General features: G+C 44.8%; 1 pseudogene; it reads left to right on the forward strand.

Annotated features, from left to right (window-relative positions):
- Positions 1 to 8,324: 8,324 nt before the first annotated feature.
- Positions 8,325 to 8,633, forward strand: LOC111522742 (annotated as a pseudogene).
- The last annotated feature ends 433 nt before the right edge of the window (positions 8,634 to 9,066 follow it).

Consider the following 9,066-nt stretch of genomic DNA (forward strand, 5'->3'; position numbering starts at 1 on the left):
AGAAAGAAAGAAAGAAAGAAAGAAAGAAAGAAAGAAAGAAAGAAAGAGAGAGAGAGAGAGAAAGGAAGGAAGGAAGGAAGGAAGGAAGGAAGGAAGGAAGGAAGGAAGGAAGGAAGGAAGGAAGGAAGGAGGGAAAGAAGCCAGCCTAGGCTACAGCCTAGGAAATTCCAAAGACATCTATACAAACCTCTCAACGAGGTAGAGGATAAGTGCCTCATTTCACAGATGAGCAAACTGAAGCTTCAGAGAGGTTAAGAAACAACTTAAGCGCTTAGAGATAGCAGTAGGTTTAGGAAACCAGAGCTTGAACCCTGGCTTCTTCCTTCATTTCCACAGCTGACTCTGCTTTGAGAGGTGCTGAGCAACCCAAATGTCTCTGCTGCGTTGGTGCCTGAAACCCCACTATTAGATGTGCAATTTGAGGAATGCCCTATGGATATACAACCATGCCTGGGGTGGAGGGCGGATTCAATGAGCATTGCTTTCCAGGGACCCTTGGATCCTGCAGGGTGGATGGAGAGTGAGTTTTCAGTTCTTAAGAACCTCACTGTGGCCGTCCCTTGGGAGCGCTGCCCTCTCATTCTTATCCTACGCTCCTCCTCCTCCTTCTTCTGCTTCTGCTATTCTTATCCTATGCTCCTCCTCCTCCTCCTTCTGCTATGTGCAGGGCTGGGCTGGGGCACCAGCAGCAGCAATTAGCCCAGCTCAGCCACTCGTTACTGGAACTTGCATGTCAACTCTGGAGCTGATCCAGGAAACCACACCCAGTGTCCTGCATGACTCAGCCTCACCTGCCCCCTCCACACCTGCCAGCCTCAGTGACCCAGGCCACAGTGCCCAGGGGAAAGTCCCAGCATCCTTTGGTCAATCCTCATCTACTCCATGTGTTTGTAAGGCAAGTTGGGATTTAGAGTCTTTGTATCACAGGCTTGATTCCAGGCTGATTTCTAGCCAGGAGAGAATGCTCCAGGCAGAGCAAATGCTGGGGTTTGGAAAACTAGACTCTCTATGGCAAACGCAGACAGATGGACCTCCTCTTCACTATCATTGCTTGAAACATGAACAGCTTAAGGCCATGGGAGATATTACTTTTCATATGTCAAACTGGCAAAGAATTAAAGAATGCCCCTGATGTCTAGAGCTGGTGAGGATGTGAAGAAACTCAAACTTGACACAAACCACTAGTCAAGGTGTGAATTGAGAGACACTTTTTTTTTTTTTTTGAGATGGAGTCTTGCTCTGTTGCCCAGGCGGGAGTACAGTGGTGCGACCTCAGCTCACTGCAAGCTCTGCCTTCTAGGTTCAAGCAATGCTCCTGCCTCAGCCTCCTGAGTAGCTAGGATTACAGGCATACAACCACGCCTGGCTAATTTTTACATTTTTAGTAGAGACGGGAGTTTCACCACGTTGACCAGACTGGTCTTGAACTCCTGACCCCAGGTGATCCGCCTGCCTTGGCCTCCCAAAGTGCTGGGATTACAGGCGTGAGCCACCATGCCTGGCTGAGAAACATTTTCTTTCTTTTTAATTTTTTAATGTTCATTTTTATATATTTTTTAACTTTTTTTTTTTTTTTTGAGATAGGGTCTTACTCTAGCACCCAGGCTGGAGTACAGTGGCTCATTGTAGCCTTGATCCCCGACTCCTCTGGGCCCAAGTGATCCTCCCACCTCAGCCTCCCAAGTAGTTGGGACCAAAGGCATGTGCCACCACACCCAGATAATTTTTTCATTTTATTTTATTTTTGTAGAAAGAGGAGTCTCACTGTGTTGCCCAGGCTGGTCTTGAACTGCTGAACTCAAGTTATCCTGCCTCAGCCTCCCAAAGTGTAGGGACTACAGGTGCGAACAAGATAAACTTTCTAAAGAACGATTTCACAGAGTGTTTAAAAGCCTTAAAAAACATGCATATGCTATTACACAGCAATTTCATGTCTAAGAATTTTTCCAAGAAAAATAATTGGAAAAGTACACAAGGATGTTTGTTCTGGTGGTGGTATAACTGAAGACAAAAGCTAGCAACCCAGTGTCAACCAAAAGAGGACTGGTGGCTGCTCTGCCTATGAAGTAGCCGTTCTTTTATTTCTTTACCTTTTTTTTTTTTTTTTTTTTTTTTTCTTTTTTGAGACAGAGTCTCACTCTGTAGCCCAGGCTGGAGTGCAGTAGGGCGATCTCCTCTCACTGCAAGCTCTGCCTCCTGGGTTCACTCCATTCTCCTGCCTCAGCCTCCTGAGTAGCTGGGACTACAGGCGACCACCACCATATCCGGCTAATTTTTTGTATTTTTAGTAGAGACAGGGTTTCACTGTGTTAGCCAGGATATTGTTTTACTTTCTTAATAAACTTCCCTTCACTTAAAAAAAAAAAAAAAAGGATTGGTGACAGAGTCTCTCTGAACCTATTCTGGTTCAGGGCATGCTTAAAAAAAAATTTATAGGCCGGGCGCGGTGGCTCAAGCCTGTAATCCCAGCACTTTGGGAGGCCCAGACGGGCGGATCACGAGGTCAGGAGATGGAGACCATCCTGGCTAACACGGTGAAACCCCGTCTCTACTAAAAAATACAAAAAACTAGCCGGGCGACATGGTGGGCGCCTGTAGTCCCAGCTACTCGGGAGGCTGAGGCAGGAGAATGGCGTAAACCCAGGAGGCGGAGCTTGCAGTGAGCTGAAATCCGGCCACTGCACTCCAGCCTGGGCAGCAGAGCGAGACTCCGTCTCAAAAAAAAAAAAAAAATTTATAAATAGGGCTGGGCATTGTGGCTCAAGCTCTTTGGGAGGCTGAGGCAGGAGGATCACTTGAGACCAGTTCCAGACTATCCTGGGCATATAGCAAGACACCATTTCTAAAAATATAAATACATAAAAATTTGTAAGTAAATTTTTAAAGAGAGAATTGGTGAAATAAACTACAATAGAGGTATTCATTCAAATATGAGGCAGTCATTAAAGTGATGCTGTGGACTATATTTATTGACATGTAGCATTGTCCATGATATATTATTAAGTGGAAAAAAAGTAGGTTTGTACTCATTTTGTATAGAATGATTCTACTTTGTAAAATGTTAGTGGTTATCTCTGGGTGGTATCAAACATACATTTTCTGAAAAGAGTTAAATAGAGCATATGTTATCATAAAAAAGTAAGCTGTTTTCCATATTGGGAAAGAAAAAAAAAAGCATCAATGGGACTGAGGAAAAGCTTCCAAAGGCTGTTATTTACATCTCCATAACACTTTAAAAGTGTCTCTAGGCCGGGCGCAGTGGCTCACACCTGTAATCCCAGCACTTTGGGAGGCCGAGGTGGGCAGATCACAAGGTCAGGAGTTCGAGACCATCCTGGCTAACATGGTGAAACTCTGTCTCTACTAAAAATACAAAAAATTAGCCGGGCATGGTGGTGGGTGCCTGTAGTCACAGCTACTTGGGAGACTGAGGCAGGAGAATGGCGTGAACCCGGGAGGTGGAGCTTGCAGTGAGCCGAGATGGCACCACTTCACCAAAGCCTGAGCGACAGAGCAAGACTCTGTCCCCCCCCAAAAAAAAGTGTCTCTAGGGCCAGGCTTCATGGTTCATACCTGTCATCTCAACACTTTGAGAGACCAAGGTGAGAGCCAGGCGTTCAAGTCCAGCCTAGGCAACAAAGTAAGACCCCGTCTCTGCAGAATCAAAATAATTTTAGGCTTGGCGCAGTGGCTCACGCCTATAATCTGAGCACTTTGGGAGGCCAAAGCGGGCGGATCACCTGAGGTCAGGAGTTCGAGACCAGCCTGCCCAACATGGAGAAACCCCGTCTCTACTGAAAATACAAAATTAGCCGGGCATGGTGGCGCATGTCTGTAATCCCAGGTACTCGGGAGGCTGAGGCAAGAGAATTGTGTGAACCCGGGAGGCGGAGGTTCCAAAAAAAAAAAAAATTAGCTGGATGTGGTGGCATGTACTTGTAATCCCAGCTACTTGGGACACTGAGACAGGAGGCAGAGGTTGCAGTGAACCAAGATCAAGCCATTGCACTCCAGCCTGAGCAACAATAGCAAAACTCCGTTTCAAAAAAAAAAAAAAAAAAATTAATGTTTCCAGAGGCATTTCTTTCTGTTAGGTACTCAGAGAGAAGAATTGTTCTTTTCAATTTGGCAAGAAACCTTTGACTCTGAAAAATTAAAACTTTGTCCAAAGATTCACAGCCAACTGTAGTGTTTTTAAAATTTATTATTTTGGGCCAGGCGTGGTGGCTCACGCCTGTAATCCCAGAACTTTGGGAGGCCGAGGTGGGTGGATCACGAGTTCAAGAGGTTGAGACCAGCCTGGCCAACATGGTGAAACCCTGTCTCTACTAAGAATACAAAAATTAGCTGGGGGTAGTGGTGCATGCCTGTAATCCCAGCCACTGAGGAGGCTGAGGCAGGAGAATTGCTTGAGCCCGGGAGGCAGAGGTTGCAGTGAGCAGAGATCATGCCACTGCACTCCAGCCTGGGCTACAGAGCAAGACTCTGTCTCAAAAAAAAAAAAAAAAAAATTCATTCTTTCCTCAGCTGTTTTGAGTCTACTGATGAGCCCATTGAAGATAGCCTTTATCTCTATTTCCTTTTTGTTGTTGTTTTTTATTTTTAATTTTTGACAGGGTCTTACTCTGTTGCCTAGGCTGGGGTGCAGTGGCACCATCTTGGCTCACTGCAACCTCTGCCTCCCAGGTTCAAACAATTCTCATGTCTCAGCTTCCTGAGTAGCTGAGATTATAGGCATGCACCACTGCACCTGGCTAATTTTTGTATTTTTATTTTTATTTATTTTATTTTATTTTATTTTGAGACAGAGTCTTGTTGTGTCGCCCAGGCTGGCATGCAGTGGCACAGTCTCAGCTCACTGCAACCTCCACCTCCCAGGTTCAAGCAATTCTCCTGCCTCAGCCTCTCGAGTAGCTGAGATGACAGACACACACCACCATGACCAGCTAATTTTTGTATTTTTTAGTGGAGATGGGGTTTCACCATGTTGGCTAGCCTGGTCTCAAACTCCTCACCTCAAGTGATCTGTCTGCCTCGGCCTCCCAAAGTGCTGGGATTATAGGCATGAGCCACCATACCCAGCCATGTTTGAATTTTTGTGTGCATCTCACAATTTTTTATAAAGTGTTAGACATCTTTTTTTTTTTTTTTTTTTTTTTTTTTTAAGACAGTGTTTCACTCTGTTGCCCAGGCAGGAGTGCAGTAGTATGCAATCTTGGCTCACTGCAACCTCTGCCTCCCAGGTTCAAGGAATCCTTCCACTTCAGCCTCAGCAGGGGAGATCACAGGCATGTACCACCATGCCCAGCTAATTTATTGTATTTTTGGTAGAGATAGGGTTTTGCCATGTTGCCCAGGCTGGTCTTAAACTCCTGAGCTCAGGCAATCCCCTCGCCTTGGCTAACCAAAGTGCTGGGATTACAGTCATGTGTCACCATGCCTGGCCAGATACTGGACAGCTTATGTAGAACAGAAACTATTTAATTTCTAGTGACTTATTCTTCAGATATATTTTCATATTGGTACAAGGAGAGTCATTGCAGTATTTTTTGGAAAACAATTATTTGTATTTGGAGACAAATAAAAAATAAGTCATTTGCCCATGTGTGGGGCTCATGCCTATAATCCCAGCATTTTGGGAGGCCAAGGCGGGAGGATCACTTGAGCCCAGGAGTTTGAGACCAGCCTGGCCAACGTGGCAAAACTCTGCCTCTACAAAAAATACAAAAAATTAGCTGGGCGTGGTGGCATGAGCCTGTAGTCCCAGCTACTGGAGAGGCTGACTGGATCACTTGAGCCCAGGAGGCAGAAGTTGCTGTGAGCCAAGATCACACTATTGCACTCCAGCTTGGGTGACAGAGCCAGACCCTGTTTCAAAACAAAAAAAGAGAGAAGAAGTCGTTCTATAAGTGGTCCTATGTGCCAGATCTTGTTAGTGTTTTACAGATGCAAACTCTAAATCCTCACAACCGCATTTTGAGGTGAGTCTATGTCATTTCCATTTTATTGATGAGAAAACCAAGGCACTAAGAATGTCAGTCAATTGCTCAAGATTTTACAACTAGTAAATTGTGGAGCCAGTACTCAAACTCAAGCAGTCTGATTTCAGAGCTTATGTGTGAATCTTAAGCATGATGCCTAGATCTCTGCTAATATAGAAGTAGTTAAAAAAAATTACAGTGCACTGACTGAAAAAAAAAAATGAGGTGATTCTGCATGAATTTATGTGGGCCAATCTCCAAAACAGATTAAGTGAAAAAAGCAGATGTAGAACAGTGTGTATAGTTTACTGTGTGTATATGTGAGTGACAAAGAAAGGAGAGAATCTCTGGAAGGGCGTAAAAGAAACTGATAAACTGCATTCCTTCTGGAATAGGAATGGAAGTCAGAGTAGGTGAGGAGACTTTTTATAATATAACCTATGGGACCACTTGAAATTTTTTTTTTTTTTTTTTTGAGACTGAGTTTTGCTCTTGTTGCCCAGGTTGGAGTTCAATGGCATGATCTCGGCTCACTGCAACCTCCGCCTCCCGGGTTCAAGTGATTCTCCTGCCTCAGACTCCTGAATAGCTGGGATTACAGGCACCTGCCACCACACCTTGCTAATTTTTGTATCTTTAGTAGAGATGGGGTTTCTTCATGTTGGTCAGGATGGTCTCAAACTCCCAACCTCCAGTGATTCACCTGCCTCGGCCTCCCAAAGTTCTGAGATTACAGGCGTGAGCCACCGCGCCTGGCCCCATTTGAATTTTTTGCCATAGAAAAGTATTTTTAGGCCGGGTGCAGTGGCTCACGCCTGTAATCCCAGCACTTTGGGAGGCCGAGGCAGGCAGATCACTAGGTCAGGAGATTGAGACCATCCTGGCTAACACGGTGAAACCCCATCTCTGCTAAAAATACAAAAAAAAAAATTGGCTGGACACAGGGCTGGGCACCTGTAGTCCCAGTTACTCAGGAGGGTGAGGCAGGAGAATGGTATGAACCTGGGAGGCGGAGCTTGCAGTGAGTGGAGATCATGTCACTGTACTCCAGCCGGGGCAACAGAGTGAGACTCCACCTCAGAAAAAAAAAAAAAAAAAAAAAGTATTTTTAATGCTTTTAGTTTTTTTTTTTTTTTTTTTTTTGAGACAGAGTTTTGCTTTTGTTGCCCAGGCTGGAGTGCAACGTCTCCCAGTACTTTGGGAGGCCAAGGTGAAAGGATTTCTTGAGCCCAGGAGTCTGAGACCAGCATGGACAACATAGTGTGACCCCATCTCTATTTTTAAAAAGCCCAAAGATAGGTGATCTGTTAAATAAATTGTCATATCCCTAAAATGAAACACTATGCAATCATTATAAACAACGATCTGTATTTAATGACATGGAATATTGTTCATTACATACTGTTAAGTGAAAAAGACTGATTGCAAAACACCATGCATAGTATTTCTCAATTTTGGTTTTAAAATGTAGAAATAACTATGGGTATAAGTATGCATAGAAAACAGTCTGGAGCTAGGCGAGGTGGCTCATGCCTGTAATTGTAACACTTTGGGAGGGCAAGGAAGGCAGTCAAGAGTTTGAGGCCAGCCTGGCCAACAAGGTGAAACCTCATCTCTGCTAAAAACACAAAAATAAGCCAGGCGTGGTGGCACACACCTATAATCCCAGCTACGCTGGAGGCTGAAGCAGGAGAATTGCTTGAACCTGGGAGGCGGAGTGAGCCTAGATTGCGCCCGCCACTGCACTCCTTCAAAAAACAAAAAAAAAAAAAGAAAGGAAAAGAAAACGGTCTGGGAGGCCGGGCGCGGAGGCTCACACCTGTAATCCTGCACTTTGGGAGGCTGAGGTGGGCGGATCACCTGAGGTCAGGGGTTCAAGACAAACCTGGCCAACATGGTGAAACCCCCTCTCTACTAAAAATACAAAAATTAGCCGGGCATGGTGGCAGGCGCCTATAATCCCAGCTACTCAGGAGGCTGAGGTAGGAGAATTGCTTGAACCTGGGAGGGGAGGTTGCAGTGAGCCAAGATCACGCCATTGCACTCCAGCCTGGGGGGAAAAGAACGAGACTTCATCTCAAAAAAAAAAAAAAGAAAAAAAAGAAAAAGAAAAAAGCCTGGGAGGATGATATCAGTTTAATAACAACAACTATCTTTGGATAACGATATGATGCATAATTTTTATTATTGTCTTAATGCCTTTCCATATTGCCTGAATTTTCCTTTATAAAAAGCCTATATTTCTGTTAACTAAAAAAGAAGACATCATGTAGGATGTAGTTGGAAGGGGGGAAAAAAAAAAGAAGAAGAAAATGAGGTGGGAAAGGGCACAGGGTTTGAAACATGGCAGAAGACATAGACCAGCATCAAACTACCAACACTGTAGAGGAGCCCCTGGATCTTATCAGGCTCAGCCTAGATGAGCAAATTGATGTGAAAATGAGAAATGACTGAGAGCTTCGAGGCAGATCACATGCTTATGATCAACATTTAAATATGACCTTGGGAGATGTGGAAGACACTGTGACTACTATAGAAAGTGATGAAGAAACATATGAAGAGATATATAAATCAACAAAACGGAATCTTCCAGTGCTCTTTGTCCGGGGAGATGGCGTTGTCCTGGTTGCATCTCCACTGAGAGTTGGCTGAAACAAAGAATTTGTCCTGTATGGAAAGCAGAACAAATTGCACAGTGGCCGCTCTAAATGTAGAAGACATTCAAAAGAGAAACCTGCATACATGTTGATATTAAGAAATAATTACAGGGATTCTTCTACTCCTGAGACGAGTTGATTTGCAGATAACTCACAACTTCTTTTTTTTTTTTTTTTTTTGAGACGGAGTCTCGCTGTATCACCCAGGCTGGAGTGGAGTGATGCGATCTCGGCTCACTGCAAGCTCCGCCTCCCGGGTTTAGGCCGTTCTCCTGCCGCAGCCTCCCTAGTAGCTGGGACTACAGGCGCCCGCCGCCTCGCCCGCCTAATTTTTTGCATTTTTAGTAGAGACCAGGTTTACACCATGTTAGTGAAAATGGTCTCGATCTCCTGACCTCGTGATCGGCCCACCTCGGCCTCCCAAATGC

This window comes from Piliocolobus tephrosceles, chromosome 1 (assembly GCF_002776525.5).
Source record: "Piliocolobus tephrosceles isolate RC106 chromosome 1, ASM277652v3, whole genome shotgun sequence".
Classification (NCBI taxonomy): Eukaryota; Metazoa; Chordata; class Mammalia; order Primates; family Cercopithecidae; genus Piliocolobus; species Piliocolobus tephrosceles.